We start from the raw sequence: 6,380 nt of genomic DNA, 5'->3' as shown, positions 1-6,380 counted from the left end.
CATGCTTTTGAGCAGAATGGAAAGGGGATATTGAAAAGAAGCTCGAGATGAATTTAAAGCGTGGCAGTCAATAGGCAGAACTCTGGGGCTGGGCCAAGGGTCCTAGCATGCCTTAAAGCAGTGGTTCCCAAACGGGTTCGCGAAATGTTACAGGGGGTTCTCGGGGGGAAAAAATTCCCTAATGGTGGACAGAGTTGTCCCTAGGGACTCCGGGCAGCATGGGGCCAGCAGCCCGGAGCCCCTGGACTTCCAAGAGCTAAGCAGATCAAAGCAAGCATATCTATCACACTGAGGAGATTTAAACTTCAAGACTCCTTCTAAGAAATGGAAAGGGAGGCGGATATTTTTTGCTGTTCTTAAAATTAAATAGGCAGCTAATATTGTTTTTAAAATCATTATGAAGAACAAGTTTAAGCTTTGTTGTAATGTGCGTTGTTTGCCTGGACTGCTCAAGACCTGAATGCTTGTGTAGGAGGAACTCTTTGAGTTGGCTTCTTAGATACCTTCATGCTGTTTCACATCTGATACTCCTTGATGAAACATAAGAGCCTTGTCTTATAATAAGCTTATTCAAAGTGATACAAGCTACAAAAGTGACATCTTGGAAGAGTGTTGCCGTTTTCATAATGTAATAAAAATACTGTAATGATAAATAATAAATAGTGTGTAATAAGCATGTCATAAAAACAAATTTTATATTTCCAAGATCACTGCTTTTATAATTTATGTGCAGGTAGAGGAGAAAATCCCTGGAAATATTCATTTTTAGGGGGTTCGTGAGACTTGACATTTTAGTGAAAGGGGTTCACAGGTTGTTAAAGTTTGAGAACCGCTGCCTTAAAGTATGGCTAGAGCTGCGTTTCCTCTGCCTGTTGCAAATCCTGCCTCCCTTCCAAACGAGTTCCCAGGGATCCCCATTTCTTCTTCCTGCTCTGGACAAGCTAGTAGCACACATGTGACCTACTAGCCCTCGGGGATTTTGTGGCATCCCCATAAGGAACTGAAAGAAAACTGAGGTTGGGCAGAGGCCTGGGGAAGGTTAATATCAAATTGGACAGGGCAGGGGTTGACAAAACTGGTGGTTACAAAATGGGAGGAGAGCAGAGAACTAGTGTAGGACAGAGGGGAGGAGAGAACTGGAGAGACTGGCAGAGATCTGGGGAGATATAGATGAGGGGGAGAACTGAGCAGAAGGAGGGCAGACAGTTAAGGAAACCTTGAGTACTGGGGGCAGAAATTGAAGAATGGGAATCTTGGGGAGGGACAGAAATGCAAATGAGAGTGGGGTACAAAGACATAGGGTACATTTGCCCTGCGATAAAAGAACCTTGGCTGGCCCGGGTCAGCTAATTAAGGCTCAGGCCACGGGGTTTTAAAATTGAAGTGTAGACATTTGGAGCCTGGGCTCTGCGACCCACCGCCTCGCATGGTCTCAGTGCCTGGGCTCCAGCCTGTGCCCGACTGTCTACACAGCAATTTTATACCCCTGCAGCCTAAGGCACATGAGCTTTAGTCAGCTGAAGGGGGCCAGCTGCACAGGTCTTTGGTTGCAGTGTAAATGTACCCATAGAGTGGTGTGTGTGTGTGTGTGTGTGTGTAGAGAATGGAGCATGTTTGTAGGTGAGGATGGGGGTGTGCCTATATATGTGGTGGTAGCTAGTTTGTTTTCTAGACATGGAAGGGCCAGCACCTAGAGAGAAAATGGGGAAGGTTGCCTATCCCCTCTTCTGTTCTGAGAGAATGTCCCATACTAGGGTTTTTTTCCCCTGTGAAAAGTTTCCCTTCATATTTCTAGGAATTTTGCTTTCTGGAATGGAGTACAGCACTTAATGGATTTAAGTGATCACCCGATTTCAGCCTCAGGGTGGTGGGAAGGGAAGAATTATAGGAACTTACAGAGAGAACAGCTTGGGACCTCAGGAATAGCGGTGAAAAGATTGGGGACCTTGTGGAAAGAGGGAGGTATGGAAGGAATTTGGAAGACCCAAAGTGATTAGGGAGGGAGGGAGAAAGGAAGAGACTGGGCACTTGGTGGTAGGGAAGAATAGGAAAAAGATGTATTAGAGGCCAGAATAGAATGGAATAGAACAGGGATCGGGGGGAAACAATGCAAATTAAGTGGAACAGAAGAATGGTATATTGGGGGAGAGGGGTGTACCCTGGACATGCGGCCAGGGGCAACATGGAACTGACAACAAAAGATCAGAGACAGAGGAGATGATAAAACAAAAGAACTTTTAAGGTTAGCGAATTTAAATTGTTCAGGCTCCTTATTTTGTTTAATCATAATAGCAGCACTGGTGTACTGGGTACTTCAAAAACATAAGAAAGCATGCAGTCTAGTATAAAAGTGAAGGGTGATGCAGTTGAGTTGGCATGCAGTGTGTTGGAAGGCTAAATTAAAGGGACATGAGCTGAAGCAAGAACAAGGGTGAGTTGTTACTGGTGGAATGATATAACAAAAACTCTGTAGTGGGGATTTGAAGGAGAGGAGTGAGATTATTTGGTGGAATAGAGGAGGGAGGCTATTGCAGCTATAGAGAGCTGCATGAGAAATGCAAACATTAAAGGTGCATTTTAATTAACATAAGTAAAATAACTAGAGTGTGTGTGGAGCGAGCCAAGATGAAAGCACAGTTTGCACTGTGTAGAGTGTGAAGAAGTTTAACCTTGTTGAGGATTCAGAAGGAAATCAATGATGGGAGCTCAGATCTGGAACAAGTGTGATACATTCAGCATGACAGGCAAGGAAGGTAGCATTGGCTGCAGCTTAGTGAATGGAACAGAGAAGGGAGAGAGGAGGAGGCATTAGCATTATTTCCCTGGTAGATGTATCAGTCTATGCCAGACTTAGCTTTTAGGGGCTACTTATTTACTTGGGTTTTTTCCCCCTGTGAAAAGTTTCCCTTCACGCTTAATGGATTGGTGGGATGGGAATTTCCATAACACCAAAGGTTCCCCGTAGTCGTCAGTTTCTTGCTGGATACATGGAGGGCCATATTGCAAAGTTATTTAGGCACCAAAAGATGTAGATAAATATGTAGTCAGATGCTGCTTTCTGTTTTGCTGCACAGCATATTGGGTTTTCAGAAAGGATCTGAACTCTAGCCGCCTTCACCTTCAGGATGATCATGCCTCCAATATGAGCAAGATCTCAATTTTTCCGGCAGCCATCTCAGGGACCCACATCAGCAATTATAGAATTTGCAAGTCAGCTCCATCATCAGGAGATGCATCATGCCTACAAGCAAGGTCAGGTAAGGGGAGGGAAAACAACTTGTTTGTACAGACAGTGACTGATGGGCAGGGGTTCCTTTTATCATGAGGACTTTAACATGAGCACTTGTGTTCTCTGCATCTGCACAGTCCCCCTTTTCCTCCTCTGGGTGATGTAAGTTTCCTTCCGCTGTGTCTGTAGCATCTTGGGGGTTGGAGCCATCAGAGGCAGACCCCCAGGTAGCAGGTGGCTCAAGATGAGGATTAGGGAAGAGGCAGCATGGTGGTGGAGCTTCTGACAGAAGTTGACTTGCAGTTGGAGATTCTGGAGGCTCAGTCATGGTTAGCAAGGCCTAGGCTGTGAGAAGAAGACTCACAAACTACTGCTCCCTTTTAGGAGGGAAGGAAGTAGGGACACACTGTGTATGAGCAGCATGGGGGGAGAAGCTGCTACTCTTACTCCTAACAACCCTAAGGGGCTAGCAGCATTTCCTTTGTTGTCTTGCTCTCCTGCAGCTGTGCATGATATTACAGCTGCTATGCAGCTTGACATCAAAGGGAGATTTGTAAGTATCACGGGAGATATGTGACATTTGGCAAGTCTGTAAATCCTTTTGGTTAATCTCAATGTGTGATTTCATTGCTGAAATCTAATTACACGTTTATAGTATATTTGCCTTGGCTAAGACATGTCTAAACAAGTGTTGAACCCTATTTCTAATGAATTCAAGCTAAAGTCTAGCAGGATGACAGTGCACTTCCTATGCCAAACTTCTCATCCACTCTGATTTGGCAGAGTTTTTCCTCTCTTTGCACTCTTTGCACCTTGTATAATCATTTATACTGGCGCAAGACAAGAATCCGGCCATAAACTTATTTCTCAAAAGATACCTATTTCAGCAATTCCCATTTTGGAGTCTGTGAATTAGGGCTGTCGATTAATCGCAGTTAACTCACGCGATTAACTCAAAAAAGTTAATCATGATTACAAAAATTAGTTGCAATTAATCGCAGTTTTAATTGCACTGTAAAACAGTAGAATGCCAATTGAGATGTATTAAATATGTTTGGATATTTTTCTACATTTTCAAATATATTTATTTCAATTATAACACAATACAAAGTGTAGTGCTCACTTTATATTATTATTTTTATTACAAATATTTGCACTGTAAAAATGATAAAAGAAATAGTATTTTTCAATTCACCTCATACAAATACTGTAGTATAATCCCTTTATCGTGAAAGTGCAACATATAAACGTAGATTTTTTTTGTTACATAACTGCATTAAAAAACAAAACAATGTTAAACTTTAGAGCCTACATGTCCACTCAGTCCTAATCCTTGTTCAGCCAATCACTAAGAGAAACAAGTTTGTTTGCATTTATAGGAGATAATGCTGTCAGCTTCTTATTTACAATGTCACCTGAAAGTGACAACAGGCATTCACATGCCACTTTTGTACCTGGCATTGCAAGGTATTTACATGACAGATATGCTAAACATTTATATGCCTCTTTGTGCTTTGGCCCCCATTCCAGAGGACGTGCTTCCATGTTGACGACGCTCGTTCAAAAACTAATGCATTTATTAACTTTATGACAGAACTCCTTGGGGGAGAACTGCATGTTTCCTGTTGTTTTATCCGCATTCTGCCATATATTTCATGTTATAGCAGTCTCAGATGATGACCCAGCACATGTTGTTCATTTTAAGAACACTTTCACTGCAGATTTGACAAAATGCAAAGAAGGTACCAATGTGAAATTGCTAAAAATAGCTACAGCACTCGACTCAAAGTTTAAGAATCTGAAGTGCCTTCCAAAATATGAGGGACAAAGTGTGGAGCATTCTTTCAGAAGTCTTAAAAGTGCAACACTGTGATGCGGAAACTACAGAATCTGAACTACCAAAAAGGAAAATCAACCCTCTGCTGGTGGCATCTGACTCAGATGATGAAAATGAACATGCGTCTGTCTGCACTGCTTTGGATCATTATCTAGCAGAACCGGTCATCAGCATGAAAGCATGTCCTCTGGAATGATGGTTGAAGCATGAAGGGACAGATGAATCTTTATCTGGCACGTAAATATCTTGTGATGCCCCCGTTCTCACTTTCAGATGACATTGTAAACAAGAAGTGGGCAGCATTATCTCCTGCAAATGTAAACAAACTTGTTTGTCTGAGCGATTGGCTGTACAAGAAGTAGGACTGAGGGGACTTTTTAGGCTCTAAAGTTTTACATTGTTTTATTTCTGAATGCAGTTATTTTTTGTACATAATTCTACATTTGTAAATTCAACTTTCATGATAGAGATTGCACTGGTATTAGGTGAATTGAAAAATATTATTTATTTTGTTTTTACAATGCAAATATTTGTAATAAAAATAAAGTGAGCACAGTACACTTTGAATTCTGTGTTGTAATTGAAATCAAAATATTTGAAAATGTAGAAAACATTCAAAATATTTAAATAAATGGTTTTCTATTATTAACAGTGTGATTAATAGTGATTAATTTTTTTAATCGCGCGATTAATCACTATTAATTGTTTTAATGCTTGACAGGCCTACTGTGAACCTTTATGTGGGTCTGGAAGAAACACACATAATTCTACTGTTCTATACCTTTAGACCACTGAGGAAGCATTTTGTGTGACCAACATATCCCCAGTGATCAATTCCTTTCACTAATCTACAAAGGAACTCCCCACAGATTGTAGCCTCCTGATCATCTCAGCAACATCTTTGGTTCTCCCAAAATTTCCTTTACTAGAAGTCTCCATTGTGGCTCTGAATAAAAAAAATAAGTGATTTTTCACCAAGAAATCATCTCCTAACAAAATTTGAAGCCCTTGATCTTCTCCACATGAATACGGCTTCATTTCCCCTGTTCCCACACTCATTAGGGTAGCTATAGGTAGCCTGCTTGTGCTGTAGTCCTACTCAGGGACTTTAGACTCCAAACCATTATATATAATTCTGGGTACCCTGTGGTATTGAGGCATTTGGCAGCTTTGGACACACTGTTGCCTCTTTTTTCAGAGAATCATGGAGTCCCAAAGTTCTCTGAGGCAAATACGTTTCCAAAATGCAGAGGTTTCATGCCTAAAATTGTCTATTCAAGTTGAGAGCAATCTTGGTGCCAAACTTCGGTTTCA

This window comes from Emys orbicularis, chromosome 3, assembly GCF_028017835.1.
Source record: "Emys orbicularis isolate rEmyOrb1 chromosome 3, rEmyOrb1.hap1, whole genome shotgun sequence".
Taxonomy (NCBI): domain Eukaryota; kingdom Metazoa; phylum Chordata; order Testudines; family Emydidae; genus Emys; species Emys orbicularis.
The sequence above is the reverse complement of the archived record's forward strand: the minus strand, read 5'-3'. Positions refer to the sequence as shown.